Here is a 23253-nt window from a genome sequence, read left to right as displayed (position 1 = left end):
TCTGTCTGTCTCTCTCTCTCTCTCTCTCCCTCTTCCCATCCCCTCTTTCTTAGACAAGATCTCTCTCTCTATATATATATCCCTGGTTGGCCTGGAACCTGCTATGTAGGTTATGGTAGCCTTGAACTCACAGAGATCTGCCTTGAGAGTGCTAACCTTAAGGTTATTTAATAAAATAAAATTTAATAAAGGGTCATTTAATAAAAAAAAAAAAGACTTACTAAACACCTAAGCTCTGCTCTTTTCTCAGGTCTGAGGCACAGCGTTGGAAAGGCCATGTCTCAGAAATCTTACACTTCATGAGGGGAGAAACCAAAAGTTTTAAAAGCAGATCGGTAATCATTAGCAAACAAGTGTCATAGAGAAAAATGAAACTGTAATAAGAGAGGTTGTGGAAAAGGAGCAAATAGGTTATATTCATTTTATAGCAAATAGTCAGGAAAGTCTCATCCAAACAATGACTGGGGATGAGACTTGGGTAAGAATTATGAGCCAAGTGGCTGCTGGTGAAGGGGCCAGTCTGTACAGCAAGGTCAGCCAGTGTAAAGCTGGGAGGTAAGAGTGCTGGCTTCTGATAGGTCAAGTTTGAAAGGCCTATGATCAAATGGAAGTCAGGGCACATGGGGAAGATGATAGATGGATGGGTGGGTGGGTGGGTGGATGGACAGATGGATGGATGGATATAGACAGAAAGAAAGATACTTGAGGAAGAGCAGATATGCTGGAAATGGGAAGTAGGAGAAAGAGAGACAATCCAAGGTTTAGCTTAGTCCTGGCTAGATTAAGTATGTGGTAGCTACTAGAGGTAACTAGAAATATAAAGTAGGTACTTGAATTTATCCAACAAATAGTTATTGAGAACCTGGAATCCTATGTTTGTTAACAACAGAGTGGCTCATACTGGTTTAACTTTTCTGCAGATAACAACAATGAACTCTGGAGGAGAAAATAATCTAAAGAAATCAAAGAGTAAACAGATAAGAAACAGTGAGTTGACACTTGAAGTGAAAGGCCAAACCTGGAGCCAGAAATGGCTGGTGAGGTTCAGACAGGCAAGCAGGTGGATGGGCAAGCAGTTGAATAGTCCGTGTCCACGGTGGGAGAGTGAGCTGAGCCAAAGCCTCGGAAACAGTCAGGGAGTCTTTGGTCCTTGAGTTGCACATAGGTATGTCAGGTGGTGGTTGGCGTGGGATCTGCTGTTGCTAGGTTAGGTGTCTGTCACTTTAAGGGGCCCAGGTGATGGAGTTACTAACACTTTTCTTGGTGTCACGTCCAATAATTTTCAAAACATGATTTTAATAGACTCATGGTGTGCCTACAATCTCAATTCATCTGGTGCCTCCCTTTCTACTCCCAGGAATGAGTCACTGATCAATCACCCTGTGCCTGCTTGGTGGCACATGACAGATGGTACAATTTCTGGGTTCACCTAGGAATTCAGTCACCTTCCTCACTCAAAGTGGAGTCAAAAACTACTTGTAAAATGGAGCCTCTTAGGGCAGGGCACAGCCTGGAAAACCACTGTGTGGAGTAACTTAGAGTCAGATATCACCTGATCCCAACATTAACTGTTCAGTAAAACAAATTTGAAGCTCTTCAAAAGAATGTTAAAGGAAACCATAGTCTATATATTAATTATGATGTGGAAATCACAATCTTTTTTTTTCTGTTTTGTTGTTGTTTTGAGACAGGGTTTCCCTGTGTAGCCCTGACTGTCATAGAACTCACTCTGTAGACCTGGCAGACCTCGAACTCACAGAGACCCATCTGGCTCTGCCTCCCAAGTGCTGGGATTAAAGGCGTGCACCACCACTGCCTGCCTTAGAATTATTTTAAAGTAACTACAGTAAACCAGATGGTGGAGGTGCACACCTTTAATCCTAGCCCTTGGAAAACAGAGGCAGGAAGGTCTCTATGAATATGAGGCCAGCTTGGTTTACAGATTGAGTTCCAGGGCAGCCAGTGCTACACAGAGAAACCCTGTCTCGAAAAACCAAATAAATAAGTAAATAAATAAAATAGCCACAGCAGCTCTGCTCAAGAACATGAATGAAACTATGTTCATCATGACTGAACAAGGGAACCTCTGCAGAAGATCAGAACTTAAAAAAAAAAAAAAGAAAAAAGAAATTCTAGAAGCAAAAACAAACTTAAGTTTTGGCAGTTTAGTGTGCCATGGAAGGTCCTTCCAGCTCAGAGTCCTGCCAATATTCCCAGCCTCAGCCACACCCCTGGGGTTCTGAAGTGTCACCTTCTGTGGCTGTGCTAATGTTGATCAGCTTTTCTTTTGCCCTTGTTTTTCTGACTAATTTGTACTCATCCCTCAGCTTGAGAATCATGTCATTTTGGAAAGTACTCCCGAGGTGTCACCCTGGAGTCCGTGTCCTTGCTGCCCCTCCTGGGTGAGGCTGTGATGTCCCGCGCTTGCTCGCTCCTGCTGTGTCTGGTGTTCTGTTACCCTCCCCAGTGACATACGTTCCTTTAGGTCGTGTTCATCTGTGGTGCTTCCAAACATGGCAGACAGAAGGTGATGGAGTTTGCTGAATGTGTGAATACCTGAGTCAGACAGAGATGGAACTGTCCGCCCAGAAGGAACCCCCCCAGTTCTTAGCCACTAACTTCTGCTACCATAATCCTTCCCAGATCAAAATGCCAGGTGAGAAAACCAGAAAAGAACCTGGACCTGCAGCCTAGAGAGAGGAACCTTGCACGTGTGCTTAGGAATTTCTTCGATCCCTTCCCTTCTTTCCCACTTCCTCCTGATAACAGCCGACTCTCACAGAGGTTATGTTATATCCCTTACTTGAAAGATACTCCCACGGTTTCTTTGGGTTTCAGAAGCTGATTGTCGCTCTAGCGCTCTGCAGCTTTCTTTTGACTCAGAGTTCTTACTTCATACATAACGCAAGCAAGGATCTTGAAATGTGGGAGAGACACTATTCCTCTGTCAGTGGTTCTCAACCTTCCTAACGCTGTGACTCTTGAATACAGCTCCTCGTGTTGTGATGACCCCCAACCACAAACGTATTCTAGTAGTAACTTTGCTGCTGTTATGAATCATAATGTAAAAATCTGATATGCAGATGGTCTTAGGTGACCCCTGATCATTCAACAACCCACAGGGGTCACGACCCACAGGTTGAGAACTGCTGCTCTATCAAGTCCAGCCCATGCCACATATGGAGTGCCTGTTGTCAACTCTTGTCTTTTTTAGCTGCAGGCAGACCCCTTCGTGCTTCACTAACCTGCAATTCATTATCTGCCGCAGTAGCACCAACACAGCTAAGCCAAGGAAGCAAGTCAGTTGCCAAGAACAGTGAGTAATGGTGGAGCTCAAAAAATCAATATCTGTCCACATATTTCTATGAATGGGGTGCATCCATCAAAATGAGTGGGTGACATTTGTCCCAGCCTAGCTGACATGAATCACTTTCTGTGTTATCGGCAAAGCTGGTCCCTGCCTGGTGGTTGGCATGCTCACTTACTGATGGGGTCTCTGATCGAGTCTGAACTAATTGAATCCTAAAGTGGAATCCAGTCACTAACGATGTACCAACGCCCCGCACTCTCAGGTTGTTCCCAGCATCCTTCCTAATCACTTCTGTAGCCTTCTGGTTTTGACTGTTTATCTTGGTCATGCCTCCTTGTCTGAGAAGTGATTGGGTAGTATGCAGAGGTAACCTCACGGGGTTTTTCCACTCAGTAGATGGGATTTTAGAAACATGGGTGTGTGAAAGCCCCGTGTTGCCTTTTAAAACCCCCTTGTGCTCAAAGAGGAAGCTTAGTGAACAGTTTCACCAAAGCATCAGGAATCTCAGAGAATGCTGAGTCACTGGGCTCTGGAAATGAACCTCTGTTTCTTTAGTTGTTGGTTCAAGATGAGCAAACTTCCCTTTCCCATGAACTAATATGCCAACGAGCCAGAGATCAGCTCGTCCTCTGACACAGATGACAGAGGAATGTGACAAATGTTCCATCTCTTCCCTCCCAGCTCATACTGTGTCCTGGCTGCACACCCGCTGTGTCTTACTCACCTCTGCGGTCCGCTGTCTCCAAGCTCCTTCCTCTGTATTTGCCCAATGGGGAGCTTTTCCTCTGAACTCCTTGCACATCTGTCAAAATCTCTTCATTGAGATTTGCTATAGATGTTTCAGGGACTGTGCTAGCTCCCACGTGCACACCCATTGGATGGTGCTGCCTTGCTGGCAGCAGAACCCCCAGTGTGGCTCTTCAAAACCACAAATGTCCAGCCCCCGTCACTCCGGGAGAGTGATTTGGACTTCCCACCGGGAGGAGAACCACTGCTTTTCAGTCACCAGGTGGATCAACCAACTTAACTACAGACGTGCCAAACAAACCAGTCCGGGACTGTAGATGTAATTCTAAACGGTCTTATTAAATAAGAAACACAGAGCCAAATAAAGAGTTAAAAGCCCAGAGATCGGAGCAGTAGCCAAGAGCTAAGACCACCTTATCTTACCACTTGCTGCTGTCCTTCCCCTGAGAAAGAGAGACCTTCTTCCTGTGTCCTTTTTATTGACTTTCTGGTCTGCCTTCTCATTGGCTCTAAACCCAACCACATGACTTCCTCATCACTGCTTGTCTATACAGACTTCCAGGTCTCTGTCGTTGGTACTGGGATCACCATGCTGGCTGTGTCCTTGAACACACAGAGACTCTGCCTGCCATGTGATCGGACTTCTGCTTAATGATCTCCAGGCAACTTTATTTATTAACATACAAATAAAATCACATTTCAGCACAAATAAAATATCACCATACGGGTCCTAAATGGTGGCTTGAGCAAACACCTGGGCTGTCTAAATTTGGCTGTCTTTTTGTAGGTGCTAATGCCAAGTTGATTACATTAGTCCTATTACTTGTAGCCAAAAATGTCTTCCTGGCTACCTTTTCTCTCATTCCTCTTATTTCAGGTGTTAACTGAAAGTGTTCTGCTTGAGAAAGACATGAATGAATGAATGAATGAATGAATGAATGAATGAATGAATTCAGTCCTTGAGTGTGTCAGTATACTGAGGACTGAGGCTATCGTATTGACTGAATAAGTCCCCGTCCCTGTAGATTCTATGTTCTTGTGAGAATAAAACTTCTCTTGAAGTCAGATTAGCAACTTCTCTAGATAGACAAGCTTATGTCTCTCCAATTATAAGTAGGTTCCACCAGTATGAGAGGTTAGAATAGGAACCCTCGGGCCACAGGCTCGCTGTTCAGGAATTCCCCTATCAGGATAACTTTCTTTAGTCAAAGAAAAAGGAAATGGCAACTGAGAGCTTGAAGAAAACTTTGTCTCCTGAGTTTATGACTCAGAGGAAAAGCTACAGTGTACCTGAGGCGACATCTCTGTTCCCAGACCTAAGACAAGGAACTGTGGAACAGATTGGGGGCCACAACATGAAAGAGTTAAAAAAACAAAAAAACTTTGTTTCTTTTTACTTCATTTATTTTATTTTAATGTTTTGAGACAGGGTCATGTATATGAGGTTGGCCTTTAACTCACTATGTAGCCAAGGCTGGTTTTGAACTCCTAATTTTCCTGCCTCTGTTTCTGAAGTCCTGGGATTACAGGCTTATGCTACTAGTACACCTGGCTCTGGAAAACCTCAGATTTAAATGAGTGATATTGGGAGCAAAGGAAACTATTGGCTACTCAGTGTGGATATTTGAGTCCATGTGAAGCTATCAGGAGTGATAGGCCCAACTCATGCCCAGGTCTTCCAGCTGCAGGAAAGCCGCCAGCATGAAGATGCCTTCCACTTAAAGACCATCCAATGCCCCCTTAAACTAAGTGACGATCTCCCTTAGGGAGAACTGTACTTGGGACTCTTTTTAAATTTTTTTTAACTTTTGTATTTTTATTTTACGTGCATTGGTGCTTTGCCATGGGTGTTGGGTCCCCTGGAACTGGAGTTACAGACAGTTGTGAGCTGCCATGTGGGTGCTGGGAATTGAACCCAGGTCCTCTGGGAGAGCAGTCAGTGCTCTTAAGCACTGAGCCATCTCTCCAGCCCCTACTTATGACTCTTATTTAATATCACTACCACATATTGTTTGCATAAGAGATGGGAGGGCCCCGCCTGTCACATTTCCAGGGAACAGCAGCTAGGAAAGTGTTCGCCACTGGGATGAAGGAAGACTCACCTGGAAAGTGAACCCATGGAGTGAAGGCAGGTCTGGTGGACCAGAGAGCAGATTCCAAGGAGCAGGGCCGGAAGGAGAGATCAACAATGGTGCAAGGCACTGGCTAAGGTCCAGGTGTGAAGCCTCGGCACTGGAGAAGCCAAGGGGAAGGTCTTTGACCTGGTCCTGATAGCCCGCTCTTGTCATAAAACTCAGCGTCAGCTGACAGAAAGGAGCCTGATAAAGGTGACCTCTACAAGAGTAGGAGGTGTCTGATAAGCCTTGTGTGACACACCACACAGATGTTTTTTCGTCTCCTCAGAGTTGTTGAAGTCCAGCTTGTCAGCTTCACAGTGCTTTTTTGCTACAAGATGCTGGCCTGAGCTTGGTAGAGAGGAGGGTCCCTGCCCTCAAGGAGCTTATATTTCAGTAGGAGGAGACTGTCATTTGCAAGTCAGCGGTAAATGCATAGGGAAGAGTTAGATCTGAGAATGAGCTATCAAGATTGATGAGGAGGAGCTGGAGAGATGGCTTAGTGGTTAAGAGTGCTTGCTGCGCCGGGCGGTGGTGGCGCACGCCTTTAATCCCAGCACTCGGGAGGCAGAGCCAGGCGGATCTCTGTGAGTTCGAGGCCAGCCTGGGCTACCAAGTGAGTTCCAGGAGAGGCGCAAAGCTACACAGAGAAACCCTGTCTCGAAAAACCAAAAAAAAAAAAAAAAAAAAAAAGAGTGCTTGCTGCTCTTCTGAGGTCCTGCGTTCAATTCCCTGCACGTGCATGTCGGCTCACAACCATCTGTAACTCTAGTTCCAGGAGATCTGATGCCCTCTTCTGACTTCCAGGGATATACACATGGTGCACAGAAATATATCCAGGCAAAAACAGTCATATACATAGAATAAAAATAAATTTTCAAACAAACCAATGATCGACCAGAGACACCTGTCAAAGCAGGGAGGTTTTCTCTATGGAAGTGAGTTTAAGTTGGGGCCGTAGCCACGTGACGAGAAGAGACAGCTGTTCAAACGGGCTGAGCAGCCCAAGCAGAAGGAAGACTCCAAAGCAGGAACAAGAGCAGACTGAGTGGGGCACAGAGAGAAGCCCTGTGACTACAGCACCGTGAATGAGAGACAAGGAGAGAGACCAGGCGAGGGGTCTGCAGGGGAGGTCGCCTAGATCCTGTGAGAGTTTAGGACTCTGAAGACAGTGGGTCCTCAGTGTGTGCCTAAGACCTCGTTTATCTCTGGAAGCATGAGCCTGCCTAAAAGGTGGGGTTACACTGAAGACAGGGATGGGAGTAGGAGAGAGCTGGGGAGAGAATGTAAGACATGGTGGATCACAGCTGGAACGTAGAGAAGGATGTGGAGAAAGTGGAGTGTTCAGGACACACTGGAGCAGAGGAAAGAGGAGGTACTATGGGTTAGAAGTGAGGTGTGAGGAAGGAGATGATTCAAACATGACTCAATTTTAGCCTGAGCAGTTAAATGAGTACCGGTGTCATTTACAAAAATGAGGAGGCCCTCGCTGGGGTAGGAAGGAATTCATATTATCTGTCTCAGCCATGTGAGACATCCAAGCCGAGATGACAAATGGCCGTAAGACAGAGCATGCTGGAGTACAGGGGTGGTGTTTAGTCTAGCACTACTTATTTGGAAGGCATAGGCAGAGATAGAGATGGATGGAATGAGGTCACCCAGTTAAAGGGCAGAGGGGATACAGTTACAGAGCCCTGAGTACTGCCCATTCTGAAAAGAAGAGAAGAAGAATGAGGAAGGGCTGTAGGCCCCAGATTCAATCCCTGGCATCTCCCCCAAGATAATAGTTTTTTTCTCTAAATTTGCCAAATGCAAATGGACTGGATATTGTAACTGTAATTCTTATATGACTGTCTTATTATATATAGTTTTACTCTGTTATGGTTAAAACCTTCCTTTTTAATTAGACAAAAAGGGGGAAATGTAATATTCCTATACACTGTGAATATATGTCACTATGAGTGGTTTAATAAAAAGCTGACTGGCCAATAGCTGAACAGGATAAAGTTAGGCAGGAGAACTGGACTAGGAGAACACTGGGAGGAAGAAGGGTGGAATCTGGAGTCACCAGCCAGACTCAGAGGGAGCAAGAGATGAATGTGCCATGCTAATAAAGGTACCAACACGTGGCAGAGCATAGATAAGGAATATGGGTTAACTTAAAATGTAAGAGCTATTTAGTAACAAGCCTGAGCTATTGGCTGAGCATTTGTAATTAATATTAAGCCTCTGGGTGATTATTAGAGAATAGCTTCAGAACAGGAAAACTGCCCACAAAGGGACCATGAGGAAGGAAGAAAAACAGACCACTGTGGTGTCACAAAAGCCCAGATGTGTATCCAGAATAAGGGAGTTGTTGCCCAGAGAGAATATTGCTCACTGGTTGGCTAAGAGGAGGACAGAGACCTAATCATGACCTTTGGCAAGATAACCCTGATAGGGTCCTGCTTGGTGGAGGGTTGAAGATAACAGCCATGTGCAAGAAAAGAGCCCAGGAAGGCAGCTTGTGGATCTCAGAAGACTTCCTGGCCAGGCCCTGTGGAATCCTTAAGTCTGGGGTGCACTGATGGCTCCTGGCAGAGATTAGCCATCATTTTCCAAGAGTTGGATATTTTCAGTTTTCTTAGTTTAAATTTACCAAGCAATGAAACACATGTCTTAAGTGATGAGATTTTCTTTGAATTGAAATGAAATTTGCATAACACAAAATTACTCATTTAAAAGTAAACATCTCGTGGGATCCAGTACATTGGCAGCATGATGCATTCACCACTTCTATCTATTCCAAAGCATTTCTGTCTTCCTGGAGAGACACTCCTTCCTCACTAGGCATGGGGCTTTCTTTGAGGACATGCTTTTATGTGACTTGATTTTATTTTGTATTGAGGCACCGGGGAATGTACCTAGCATTACACACTGTAAATAAATGCTGAACTCTGAGCCCTGTCCCCACTCCAGCATGCTATCTTAGTGCCCCACCCACTCCAACGTGCTATCTACGTGCTGGCTTTAATATGTTGCGTGACATATCTCCTCTGTAGAGGGAGAGGCCCAGTCCGTTCCACAGTAGTCTCTCCCACGTGTGCTGATGAAACGCAGCTGAGACATTCCCTGACCTTGGCAGAATCAGTCCAGCCTCCTTCCTGTCCCTCCTCTCAGAAACTAACGGTTGCAACTGACTTCTCTGTGGCCCCACTGTCACCAACAAGGCAGCTGTGAATTTAATGACAGGGCAAACAAAAAGCTGGTGATAATTAGGCGCTCTGATGTTCAAGCGTTATTGTTATTCTGGAAAAAAATCAATTAGCTGAATAAGAAAGTGCCATTGAGACAAACATTAATTTTTCTCCCAGCATGGCTCCAGCTGGGTAGGTCAGGTCCAGAAGGCAAAAAGGTATTTCTAGTGTAATAGAACTTAAAGTGTGTGTGTGTGTGTGTATATATATATATATATATATATATATATATATTTAAACTTTATTTCATGTGCATTGGTGCTTTGCCATGGGTGTCAGGCCCTCTGGAACTGGAGTTACAGACAGTTGTGAGCTGCCGTGTGGGTGCTAGGAATTGAACCCAGGTCCTCTGGAAGAGCAGGCAGTGCTCTTAACCACTGAGCCATCTCTCCAGCCCCTTAAAGTATATTTTTAGATGTCTGAGAGATAATGGGGTTTTGGGGAATTTGTTTGTTTGTTGTTTCTGTGGAAGGGCTGGGGGTAGCTCAGTTGGTATAGTGCTTGCCTGGCAGGGATGAAGCCTTGGGTTCCATCTCCAGCGTTTATAAATCAAGCAAGGGTGCACAATCCCTGTAACCCCAGCTTTTGAGACAGGGAAGTGCAAGGTCAGAAGTTTGAGGCCATGCTTAGCTATATAAGGAGTCCGAGGGCAACCTGGGCTACAGACCCTGTTACTGTTTTCTTGGGGAGAGGGTTTAAGACAGGGTTTCTCTGTGTAGCCGTGACTGTTCTGGAACTCCCTCTGTAGACCAGGCTGGCCTCAAACTCATAGATCCACCTGCCTCTGCCTCCTGAGTGCTGGAATTAAAGGCATGTGCTACTACCACCCAGTTCAGACCCTGTTTTAAAAACGAAACATCAAAATAAAAACAAATTTCTGTGTATGTGTATGGGGGGTGCATTTGCCCATTTGGGTGTATGTGGAGGTCAGAGGTTTTGTATTGGAATGGCTTCTTCAATAACTTCTCCCTTTATTTTTTGATACAGGGTCCTCATTAAAACCAGAGCTTTGGCCAGGCAGTGGTGGCACATGCCTTTAATCCCAGCACTTGGGAGGTAGAGCCAGGCGGATCTCTGTGAGTTTAAGGCCAGCCTGGTCTACAGAGCGAGATCCAGGACAGACACCAAAACCACACAGAGAAACCCTGTCTCGAAAAACAAAACAAAAACAAACAAACAAGCAAAAAACCCCAGAGCTTTGCTGTTTGGCTTAGACTGGCTTGCTGGCCAGCCCCTAGGGATTCACCTGTCTCTGCCCTCCCTACTCCCCCAGCACTGGAGTTACTAAAGTGCTCAGATTTGATGTGGAAGCTGAGGATCCGAACTCAGGTCCTCATGCTAACAGCAAACACTTGACCTACTGAGACATCTCCCCAGACCCAAACCCTAAAGTTCCCTGGGAGTGGGGTGGGGGGTTTGTGATCCCAGGGCAATCATTTATTATCTGCACTCTGTCACCTTGCTAACAGTGATGGCAACCCCTTTTCCTCCTTGTTGGTAGTCACGAAAGTGCTCGAAGGAAGCCTGGGCCTGTCCATCTGTCAGGAGTGCCATCTCTGGAACGAAACTTTGATGGTATATAGAAAAACACAGATGAAGCAGTTTCTCTTCACTTGCTCGTTAGTCAAACACCGGAATTCAACCAAGCGGATATTCTCGTAAGGTTGTACGTCATGTTGTTGTGTGTGTGAATAAGACAACAACACAGGAAACGCTCCTCCCAGTGCCCGGCATGTAACAGGAACTCAGTAAATATTAGCTATTTCTACTCCTTACAGCTAGGAGAAGGGGCCAGGCCAGGTGAAGCAGCGCGAAGTAGGTCTAACTGTGCACCTTCAGGGGGACTTTGGGGTCTCCTGCTGCTGAGGACTTGACCGTTCTGGCTCCCCAAGACTCCCAGCAGGCCTCTTAGCCTTCTCTGTGTTTATCGGCTTTCTGTCCTTGCTTGGGCTCTTAGAATCACAAATAGCCTCAGCAGAGGGAGTCAGATGTTCTGAATCTCCCTGTGCTAATGGATGGTCACCACACCCCCTGCCACCACAGCCGGTGACAAGGCCTTCAGCATAATGGAAGGCATTTGAGGATCTATTTTTTTCTCCCGGCAGAGAGCATTACTCACCTACTCCTGTGTGTCACAAGGAAGAAGAGCAGAAAACACAATAAACCACCAAGGATGAGTCAAATTTCAATAGAGGGGCTCAGCTCCAAGGCAGGAGGCAGGCTGTTTCTTCTGCATTCCTGAGATTCAAATTGCAAGGAGTCCTCAACCTTCTGCTCCCTTCTCCCCAGGAAGAGTGGCAAATGGAACGCAGCTCCATTGTGCTGCTTCAAGGTCAGAGAAACGGAGAAGTGATGCTCAGAGAACTGGATCCTTAAGGCCAGAAGGCTGGATGGGACAGCAGGGAGGCCTGCTTCACCATCCCACCTCTCGGCTCTTTGTCTTTGTCCTTTCTTCCTTGGTGCTGGTGGGTTTTCAGCCACCTGTAAGTCGGAGTGTGGGAAATGTCCCTGTCTCCAGCAGCACACTGCCTAAGGCCCTTCCAGCAAGCAGCCAAAACAGGCTGTGTTCATCAGGTGAGACTGGTCTCCCTGGAAGGGGTTCCACCACTGGCCTCTGGACGTCCTGAAAAGCTCTCTTCTTAAGATGGCCTGAGGATTTTCCCCAGAAGGTGCCAAGAAACAATTTTATGGCCATTTGGTGTTACTTTTACATTTTCACATAATTTCCTTTTTCAGTAAAAGGATCAGAAGAGGCAGAGGCAGCCATATCTCTGAGTTCTAGGGCAGCCTGATCTACATAGCAAGCTACAGTCCAGCCAGGGCTGCATAGTGAGACCCTGTCTCAACAACAACCACCAAACCAAACCAGAAAGAAAGATCTGAAGAAGGTTGGGTAGGGTGTAAGATAGAGACAACGACACACGCCGTGGAGTAGTTAGCCAGCTTCTGTCCTACGTGAGGCACACTTTGAGTATTTGCACAGGCCACTGGGACAAACACCATAGAAAATACACATTTTGACATGATTGGCGTACCGGAGGCCAGTAGTCCCAAAATTTGGCTGGACATGACAGTCACAGTGAGCGTGTGGTACTACAAGCTCTTGCTATGTCTGAGGAATTCTGGGCTCCTGGGTGTTGTGTGGAAATCTCTATTTTAGAAATCTCCCCAACTGGTTCTGATGACTACTGACGTGGGGAGCTATGGCAGAGGGCCATGTTTTGAGAGGAAGAGATCACATGTCAGCTCCTATCCCCTGGGCCGTTCATTTGTTTTCATTTATTTTTTAAAAATTGATTGTTGGAGAGGCTGTCTCACAAAAACAAAACAAAAGTTGCTAAATTTAGTGTCTAGAGACTCCTTGGTCAAATATGTGCTACTCTTGTAGAAGACCTCTAGCTCACAGGGGCCTGTAGCTCCAGCTCTCAGGGGTCTGATGACCAATTCTGGTTTCTGTGGGCGCCTGAACACACATGACATACAGAGAGAGAGAGAGAGACAGAGAGACAGAGAGAGACAGAGACAGAGAGAGAGAGAAAGAGAGAGAGAAATAAAATAGGTCTTTTAAAAATTAGAAACTTGCCAGATGGTGGTGGTACACACCTTTAACACAGCACTCAGGAGGCAGAGGCAGACGGATCTCTGTGAGTTCCAGGCCAGCCTGGTCTATAGAGAGAGTTCCAGGTCAGTCAAGTATACACGGAGAAACTGTCTCAAAAAAAAAATTTAGAAACTATTACATTTTCTTATTTATTTATCTGTGTGTAGAAGGGTTAGTGGCGTGCAAGCCATAACTCATATGTGGAGATCAGAGGGAAATTTATGAGAGTTTTCCACCATGTGAGTCTCAGGGATTGAACTGAGGCTTGCTGTCAAAAGCCTTTATCCCCTGAGTCATGTCAATGGACCCTAAGCAGTTTTATTTTTAACTTGAAAGTGGGGAGATGGTCTTTGTGCAACATGAAGATAGTAGTTGTGAGAGCAGCCCTGATGGCCTTTGCTTTTACAAGCCAGTAAGAAGTCTTCAATTAGTAATGCCCTGTCTTTTTTGGACCAAACTGCAAACGAAACAGAAGAAAGCTGTCTCTAGCCCAGCCCTTGGATTCCAGAAACGTGCAACCTACAGTGAGCAACTTAATCCCTTTGTGTTTGCCACACACATTTCTACATTTGTAGCACACTTTGCACAGATCCACACACATGCACACACTCCACATTCAGTGACATACACTCACACCCAGACATTTCAAACACATTTGAAACACCATCAATACAGATTTAGACAGCTTAGTCCACCCACCTACCCACCCCACGCACTGTCACCCACACTCAACAGATACACATGTGCAATAGACATGTTCCAGACATACGCTGCCCAACATACAAGATTCTTGCAGAAGGTCACATAGTCTCTGTATCTGTGATGCTGGGATTTCTTTGACTTTATTACCCACCAATCTGAAAAGGTAACAACCTGTAAGGAGCAGGGAAGGACTACTGCCCTCTATGATGTTGATTTCATGTCTTATCTGCCCAGAGACCGATGGAAAGGATATAGGACAAGTAACAGTTCCTATATGTGAAGATGTAACCTGCCCTGTGAGCTCTCTTTTTCTACCTACACCTTTCTGCCTCCATCTTTGATTATGGGAAAATTGACCCACTTAGCTCAACAAAAAGTTAACATGTACTATGGCTTTTAAAGGAGAAATGGGTCGTTCTGAGTTATCTCCCTCAGAGCTTAACAGTTTAGACAATATTCCAGAAGCTGCCCGACCATTTGGACAAATTAATTGACGTCAGCTGTTATAAGCCCAGAATTTCAATAAAGAACCCTGTTAGCAAGTGGAATCGGTGATCTTGTCATATCTAAAATTAATTTGCTTTTGTATCTGAGCTCTGACGTTAGCAATATTCTTCAAAAAAGAAATTTGTAAAAGCCCCAGAGAATTCTGGGTAATGGCATGTAAATGAAGAAGATCCTGGTGTTCAGTGTTCGCTCCTGGCTGGCACGAGGTTCTGGGACCATCTCATATGGCGAGAACTGTGCTGGGTAGAATGCATCCCCCCTTAGTTGGCTGTTGTCAGAGTCTGCTGGCGAGGACTTGTTGTCCTTACCACGTTCCTCTTCACCACGCCTGCCAGCTTGCTCTCTTTTCTTTCAGCTCCATTTTCAGCATTCCAGGCCTGTGTGATATTTTGATCCTCTCCATTCTAGACTCTAAGCATCTGTTGAGTATGCAAATGTGTCTGGGGCACAGGTGCTTCACTTCAAGAAAACCCAAGGAAAGTCACAAGATTTCCATGGTGACTTAGTACTTTGTGTTGCTTTTAGTTTTCATATTTTATTTATTTTAACATCTTATTACATGTTACAACATACCAGTCTGCCACTATGGAAATTAGAATAATAAACAAAGGGATCTGTCACGTGATATGGTTTGAAAAGCAATAAAATAGATGTTAAAAATGTAAAACTTCTTTCTATGAAAAGATGGGAAATGCCATACAATGATGAGTGGAGATCTGTGATACACGAATTGTCCAGGGAGGAGGGGGAAGGGAAGGGCAGGAGTGGAGGGAAGGAAGAAAAGGGACTCAAACAAGGATAAAAACCAGGAACAGACACTCTGCAGGAAGAAAGAAGTCCCAAGGCCTGGTGAACCTCACTATATCTGAGAAAAGGGCTGGGGACACAGCTCAGTGGTGGAGTGCTTGTGTGGCGTGGGTCAGGGCTAGGAGTCAGTTCGAGCCCCTCCAAACCAAGCCACCCACAACGGTAGCATTTTGGGATAAAGACAGTGTAGCATGAATCTTAACAGTTCTTATTAATAAGATCAAACCCGAGGCCAGTTATTGGGGTGAATACTGGAAGATCAGAGAGACAGAACGAGCCACAGCTACCTCACCTTGCCGGATCCTCAGCTGGTCTTGTTTCCTCAGACTGGACACCTCTGAGTCCTCATCCAGAATGGGTCTCAGCTGAACTGCTTCTCGAAAGCCTGAAGCTTAACCAGCTAAAAGCTTCTAGTTTCTGGTCTCCACGCCTTACATATCTTTCTGTTTTTGCCATCACTCCCTGGGATTAAAGGTTGGCTTTCTGGGATTAAAGGCGTGAGTCACCATGCTTGGCTGTATCCTTGAACACATGGATTTCTGCCTCTGGAATACTAGGATTAAAGGCGTGTGCTACCACTGCCTAACCTCTATGTTTAATATTGTGGCTTTTCTGTTCTCTGACCCCAGATAAGTTTATTAGGATACACAATATTTTGGGGAACACAATACTACCACAAGACAGCATGAAGCCAGAGCCTTGGGAGGAATGCTTGCATTGGTATGGTACGCAGTGCGGTTGGTTCATTAAATCCAGTCCCTTTCCTCAACTTCCCACAGTGTCTCAGTGACTTGCGGGTCTCTCTGCATCTTCTGTTCCCTTCTCGCTGGATCTTAAGTCTCACTGGGTCCATCACATTCAGGCAGAAGTTTCTCCAGGAGCCCTTTGACTGGACTCTCCTGTTGTTAGCCTCTGCTAAGCTTCCTGCCCCTACTCTCTTCGAATTCCTTACTCTGTTCTCTTGTGGAGACCCTCCCCATATTTTTTTCTTTGAAGCCCTGACCTCATATCATGGACACTTAGTTGGACAGGGAAAATGGCTTTCCATGTAAGTTTCCTTTTTTTTTTTTTGGTTTGTATTGTTTGAGGTTTAAATGGATCCATTGATTTTTCTGACCTACTCAGGAACATTGCTATTTTTAAATAAAAGTGGGATGTACCAGGTAATAGCAATCGGAAACCATCTCCACTGGTGAAAGTGACCTCTAGGACTGGCCACCTTCTAGGGCTCTGACACAGTGATTAGAGGGACTCCATTCTGTGTATAGGAAATCTGGGGCTGGGCTACTCTGATGCCAGCCCCTGACTGTAGCATCGTCAATGTCCATCAGTGCCTTTCTCTGTACCCTTCTCATATGATCTATGAACTGCTCACCAGCTGACTCATATGGGTCCCCTGAGTGCAGGGTTGATGGGAGTTGACTTTTTTTCTCTGCAATGAAGCCCTGGAAATGTCCAGAGCATGGGTCACCATGTGGTAGCATCTGGGTTTGCCCTTACCTCTATATGAGATGATCACCAGTCCTATCTGGGTAGGAGTGCACCAGGAGTCTGATGGAAATAGGAAATAGCCAGAGAGGCAGCTATTTGCGTTCTGTAAGGGCTCAATATGAGCACACAATTCATTTCTACCCACCAGGCCTGATGCTCAGAGCAGGGCTAAGAGCTAGGATGGAGGAATTTTCTGCATTCAGTGGCTGTTCCACACTCCAGCTTCTGTCACTGATGACTAGAACACTTCAGGATAGTCAAATGTGATCTTTCTGTTCCCTGAACCCTACCAGGGCAATATGTTAATCCTCTCAGGGACATAGCTGGTCAATCCTTAGATGTCCTCCAACCTCAGGGGTGCACACCACACTAAAACAGGAGATTCCTGCAAGAGTCACAGGTCCAGGGACACTCACAGCCTAGAAAATTAATAAGATGCCAGATTAATGCATCCCAGGAACAGACCACTAGGACCCATTCACCATGACCCCTAGAAAACAATGGCAATCACCCAGAGAAGCTGCGAGCTTTCTGGGGGCTCTGTGTTAGGCATAAGGACAAACCGTGGTGGACCATCAGATGGCATGCAGGACTCCGTGAGCAACTGGCAAGTCAAATCCATGTGTGTTTTCAAACTACCCATGAGGCAAGTAAGTCAAAACATTCTAAACCCATTTTGAAGATGAATAAACTAGGGCTCCAGACCCCAGACTTGACTTTCCTTCTTTTTTTATTTTTGTGAGGGAAAAAAAATCTCATTTATTCCAGGTCAAATGAGGATGACTTTAAAGTTCGGGTCCTCCTGCCTCCGTCTACCCACCCCTGTGGTATGCACCACTGTGGCCCATTCTATGTGATGCTAGCTGGTAACAGGACCCAGACCCAGAAGACCAGTGTCTTAGTGGAGGTTCAGGGTATGCAAAGTGAAGCTGCATGGCAGGGATCTCGGCAGGCTTCTTAAAAGAGGTAGTGTAAAGCAGATCTGGGAATTAGGGTTCTACGGGAAATACCATGCTAGCGGCAAAGATGGGCCAACAGAAAAGGTGGAACTCAGAAGAAATACTTAAACTTCCAGAAGGAAGTTGATTTCTGTGCAGATATTTTCTAGCTTCCATTTTAGCTTTTCTGTGTGTTGTATCACTGCTATGAGCAAATGGAAATAGACTAAGAATTTCTTCCAAGTTTTAATCTCCAAATTCTCACTTCTGTAAGTATTTTTGTCATTTTCTCTTAGAGTAGCAAACATTCAGACCCAAAGTCAAGTTTTGTGGCAGAGGAGTCTGGTAAAGAAAGGATGGGAGACAGTGTTTGTACAACCAGGGAGTGGCAAACTGTGGCTTGCTGGACAAACCTGGCCTGCTTTCTGTTTTTGTAAATAAAGTTTTATTAGAGCACAGCTTCTCTTATCATTTCCATCCTGTCTGTGGCCACTCCACACTCCAACAGAAGAGCTTGGTAGTTGGGGTGGAAATTGAGACCTGTAAAACCTGAAAGGCTTAATGTTTGACTTGCTGCCCTCTCCACTAGATGGCTCCACAGGGGGCCAAGGAGTGGATGTCCACAAGGTAAGGAAAACGGGGCTTGTTCAGATGGCTCAGTGGTTAAAAGCACATTCTGCTCTTGTAGACCTGAGTTCAGTTCCCCGCAGCTCAGGACTGCCTGTGACTCCAGCTCCGGGAGAACGCAACATCTCTGGTCTCCACAGGCATACACACATACATATGTGCACACACCCACACATACATACCTAATTAAAAAGAATAAAAATAGGTGCTGGAGAGATAGCTCAGCCACTCTGAGCACTTGCTAGTCCTCCAGAGGACCTGAGTTCAGTCCCCAGCATTCATATGACACCTCATAACTGCCTATAACTCCAATTCCAGATCTGATTGCCTCTTCTGGCTTCCTTGGGCATTGCATTATACACATATATAGTGCATATACATACATGTAGACCAAACATTCATTCACATAAATAAATCTTGGGGTTTTTTGTTTGTTTGTTTGTTTTTCTTTTCTTTTGTTTTTTAAGTCAGGGGTTTCTCTTGTAGCCCTAGTTGTCCTAGAACTCACTATGTAGACCAGGCTGGCCTTGAACTTACAGGGATCTACCTGTTGCTGCCTCCCAAGTGCTGGGATTTTTTTTTTTTTTTTTCCGAGACAGGGTTTCTCTGTGTAGCTTTGCGCCTCTCCTGGAACTCACTTGGTAGCCCAGGCTGGCCTCGAACTCACAGAGATCCGCCTGGCTCTGCCTCCCGAGTGCTGGGATTAAAGGCGTGTGCCACCACCGCCCGGCTGTGCTGGGATTAAAGATATGCACCACCACACCCAGTCACATAAACAAATCTTTTAAAAAGAAAAACTTTTTTGGAAAAGAAAAAAAAAAGAATCACACTCCTAGTTACAAGCAATGAGGAACTCTTCAGAGTGACTGTTAAATGTTCCCAACAGTAAATCCTACACAGTGTTCACTGAGTGCCAGCCAACACTTTAAATGTTTCACACATAAGAATTATTTATTATTATGATCACTTCGTGCTATTCATGAGGAAACTAGGGATTCCAAGAGATCAAGTACCAGAGTTCCCACAACTAGCGTGACACGTAACAGAGAGAGGATTTCCCACTGGGCTGTCTAAGGCACCCTAGTGCCTCTATGTCTCTTACGCTTAGGAATCCTAGGCATTCAATAGTTCCTTCCACAAGACGGTGGAGAGCCATGCTGGATGCAGCCCAGTGTGGAATGCTGTAACAAAGAACCGACTGTTTCTTTCTAGGTAGGCATTTTCATCGCAGCAACCAACACACACGATATGTGACGCCTGCCACTCACCTAGGAACACAACTATTTACAGGGTGCTGACTCTCTTTTGATGCACTGGCCTCAGGAGGAGGAGAGCTATGACAGAGCAAAGCCTCTTCCGGAGCAGAGACAAAGTGCTTGAGCCACGGCGCGGTGATCTAAGACGGAGTCACCAGCTGAGTAAGGTGGGGAGGGACGTTGTGGGTCGCTATCACGATGCTCAGGGACTAGTCAGCCAGGCCTTGAGGATGGCTCACGTCTACCCAGGCTGGAGGACTCTGCTTAAAGCCTCTCGTGATTAACTAGAGAGGCTAAGACATGGGCAGTGCACGCCCCGCTCCCATCAGCACCAATCAGCTGTCTTCAACTACCTGAATATCTAATCACAGCTAATTTCTCATCCTCCTGCAAAGGTGCTTGGTGCAAGAAAATCAAAGACTTGGTATCTGCCAAGAGGCAAAAAAAATTCCATGCTGATCATTCCACCTGAGGTGGGCGGGAGGAAGGAAGCGCTGTGCGGGAGCACACTGAAGAGGAGTCGGGTAGCGCCTAAGAGCAGACACCTACCTACGGAACTAAACTCACTTGCCCCCTGCGCTTGCTGTTCCCCGTTATCCGGACTCAGACTCCACCTCCCGCTGCTGGGGACCTGGGAGAGGAGAGAAGCTGACAGCTAAGAGGAGGCTGGCCCCCAGCAGTTGGTATCACCGCTCTCCACCCACACGCCCTCTCCCAGGAGGAGAATACAGGCTGTACCTCAGTGCTTGCTTTGCGGCATAAATCTCTCACCTCCCCACTCCCACAATCCAATACGGAGAAAAATAAGAGGGAGGATAAAGAATATTTGGTCAGGGTTCCCTTGCTCGTGAGAGAAAGTTATACATATATTCTACCCCAAATTAAATGGGGGGAGTGGAGGGGAAAGGACCATTTGTGAATAACAGGCTGCTCTCTGCACAGCCCCATTATTTGGAGGCGAGCCCAAAAGGCAGAAGGACCTGTTTTTGAGTTCCTTAATCATGCCTTAGCGCCTGTAGCCCTAGGGGAAACCCATGCCTATAACCTTGACTGACAGCCCCTAGCCCAGTAGCTAGTGGGCGGGTGGGGTGGGGGTGCGGCAAAGTGCCTCATACTTCCAATGGCTGTTAAAAAAGAGCAGAAGACCTAGAACTCCAGAGAGTCCAGTCTGGAGGTCTGTCCTTGCTGGATGGAGCCTCTGCTTTGAGGGGCTGGGTACCAGTCACCATTCTCTGTGCTCTGGCTATGGAAGCAAGAATGCAGCTGCATTCAGGCCTGTCTAAGATTTCAGAAATGGGGAGTGGAGGGCATTCATTCCAGGAACCAAAGCCCAAACCACATGTCTTAGTTAGCTTTAACTGTCAACTTGTCACAGCCTAGAGTCACCCAAGAAGGGAGTCTCACTTGAGAGACTGCCCAGATCATATTGGTTGGTAGTCATGTCTGTGAGGGATTGTCTTGATTGTTAATTGGTAAAGAAGCACCCAGCCCTTTGTGGGCAGTATCATTCCCTGGCAGATGGGTCTTGGGATGAATAAGAAAGCTCAGTTAAGAATGAGCCAGCAAGCAGCCTTCCTCCATGGTTTCTGCTTCAAGTTCCTGCTTGAGTTCCTGCCCTGACTTGACTCCATGATGGACCTGAAAGTGTAAGCCAAGTAAATCCTTCCCCGCACTGAGTTGCTTTTGGTCAGTGTTTTATCACAGCAACAGGAGGAAACTAGAACACTACTCCACGCCATCATTAGTGAGTGACTGTGGAGAGCACCACGTGCCGGGCCAAAAGACACCAAGGACCCAGGCCTTGCTCACACAGAGCTTCACGTCCAACAGAGCACGTGGGCCTGGAACCAACAGATACAAAACTGAAAGTCCCTTTACTGTGACGGAAGAGGACCAGGTGGCAAGGGTGAGGTCCCAGAAGATCTTAGCTAGTGGCTTAGAGGAAATGGGCAGATCTGGGGGAGGGGAGGGGTGGGCTGGAGGAGGGGAAGGAGTTCTCAGCACACCTGCAGAGCACACTGCATGAGCACCAAGGGCTCCCCAACCCCCCCCCCCACACACACACACACTGGGGAGGAGAGGAGAGAGCACAGGACTCAGCTTCAACTCTCCTGGGACTTCCCCAGGGCTAAGTGCTTTCTCTGCAGAGTTTGTTGGTTGTTACCCGCCTCCCCCAGGTACTCTCATTTCTTAACATGTTCATAGACACAGGGGCATTCCTGCTTCCTGTCTGTGTGTTTCCATGCCATCATTTCTGCCCTCAGCATTATATCGGGCAAAGATACAAGTCTGAAGAAGAGAACAGAAGACACAAGAAAGACCTTCTGAGGGAGAGGGTCTATCTGAGATAATCCTTCCTCAGAGACCTCACTCTGCTCGGTGCTAAAGGCAGGGCAGAGCGGATGGAGCCAGGGTGCAATACCATCTTGATTACTGTATCCAAGCCTACACACACACACACACGCACACACACACTCACACGGTATGTGTTGCCTCATGTGTGGCAGGAAAGGAATGTACTAACTAGGTTAAGGTTACCTACCTTGGACCCACAGATATGCTTTAGAGGGCTTAAGGAACCCTCAAACTGTACATGGAACACAGTGGCCTCCTGGAAGGGGTCCGTAAGTGTCGTTCAACTCCCATGAAAAGTTAGGAACACCTGTCAATGTGGTGATATCCACAAGCCCACAATGTTCAGGTCTCTGACTGTGGCATCATAAGTGCATTTACTGAAGAGATATGAGTGATGGGGCCTCAGACAAAACGAAGGGGCAGAGGTGTCCTGCGGAAGGAAGGTCATTTCCAAACAGGAAGTATAACTCTTTCGTTTGCAGTAAACTACCTTCACAGACATGCAAGTAAACGGTATGAATCTAAGGTGGCTGTGCTTTGCCTCCCTTCCCCTCCCCCGTCCGCAATAAATATTCATTTAACTTGCTTTTGTTTCCATAATGTATATAGATATTATATTTTATATATAGATAAAATTTTAATTAAAGGATGGTTCAATCTGCAAGTCTTTGGACTTCATGAAACCTGTAACATCTACTCCTGGATCTGGGATTCAACTCAGGCCAAGTTCGCAGAGGATGCCTGCACAGGCTGTGGAGCCTGTCATGTCCTGTTTCTCTTCCTTTCCTTCCCTAACCCCTCCTTTCTTTTTCTTTTTCCTTTTCATGTGTATTTCAGAGACTGGGGAGGAAATGACCTGAGTGAGCGGCCAGGGCCAGTGGGACAATGGGCCGGTACTGGGTGCTGACATGGGAGTGGCGCTCGCTCTGACTCCAGCCAGGTCAGCCCTAGCCCACACCTTCACAGCAGCCTCGGTGTCTCTCTCTTTTCCCGCCGCCCAGCTGCGTTCTGCATGACCGAATCCGACACCTCTCACTTCCCCCACAAACGGAACTTGGTGTTTGGATGACGTGCGAGACAAGTCGTTTGTGTAAAAGACCAAACTCCACCTTCAGTCTTCAACCCCAACCCCAAACCCTAAAAAAAGAAAAGAAACAAAAGCAACATGGAAGGAGCTGGGCTTCAAGTACAGACCTTCTGAGCGCCGGTGGAGACTCGAGGACCGTTCGAACCTTAAGCCCCGCCCCCGCCTGTGTGACTTAAGCTGTTCTCCTTAGCATCCCGTGCCCTGGTTCCTCAGCCTTGAAGAGGCAACGCCATGCATGTTTTTATGTGGGAGAACTGGAGCAGCACCCAGGAGATACCGTGAATCGCCTTCTTCCTGGGGGACAAGATGGTGTAGACCACTGGTTCTGCTCTAGGGTAGAAATGCCACCTGCTGGCACCTTCACCCACTACATGACAGATTGGCCAATCGGCTATGCTCTGTCCCACTCTGATAGCGACTACGTCTCCCATACTGGAGGAAAGCTCAGTTTCACAAGAGCCCTGGGCTCCCAACT

At 46.4% G+C, this 23253-nt stretch overlaps 1 long non-coding RNA gene across 8 annotated transcripts in view; it reads left to right on the top strand.

The window, feature by feature from the left end:
* The window catches only part of LOC128124845 (uncharacterized), a 31005-nt gene extending 8458 nt beyond the window's left edge, over positions 1–22547 (top strand). The window contains exons 4-5 of one of the 8 annotated variants that reach the window (XR_008223001.1): positions 3215–3316; positions 10909–15616. This is a non-coding gene — a long non-coding RNA (uncharacterized LOC128124845). Of the gene's footprint in view, positions 1–2485; positions 9805–10908; positions 15617–22528 lie in introns of those variants that run through there. The other 7 variants (XR_008222996.1, XR_008222999.1, XR_008222997.1 and 4 more) reach the window with 7 other exon arrangements.
* Positions 22548–23253: the final 706 nt, after the last annotated feature.

This window comes from Peromyscus californicus, unplaced genomic scaffold (assembly GCF_007827085.1).
Source record: "Peromyscus californicus insignis strain IS unplaced genomic scaffold, ASM782708v3 Scaffold_4__1_contigs__length_199733344, whole genome shotgun sequence".
NCBI classification, from domain to species: Eukaryota; Metazoa; Chordata; class Mammalia; order Rodentia; family Cricetidae; genus Peromyscus; species Peromyscus californicus.
The sequence above is the reverse complement of the archived record's forward strand: the minus strand, read 5'-3'. Positions and strand labels throughout refer to the sequence as shown.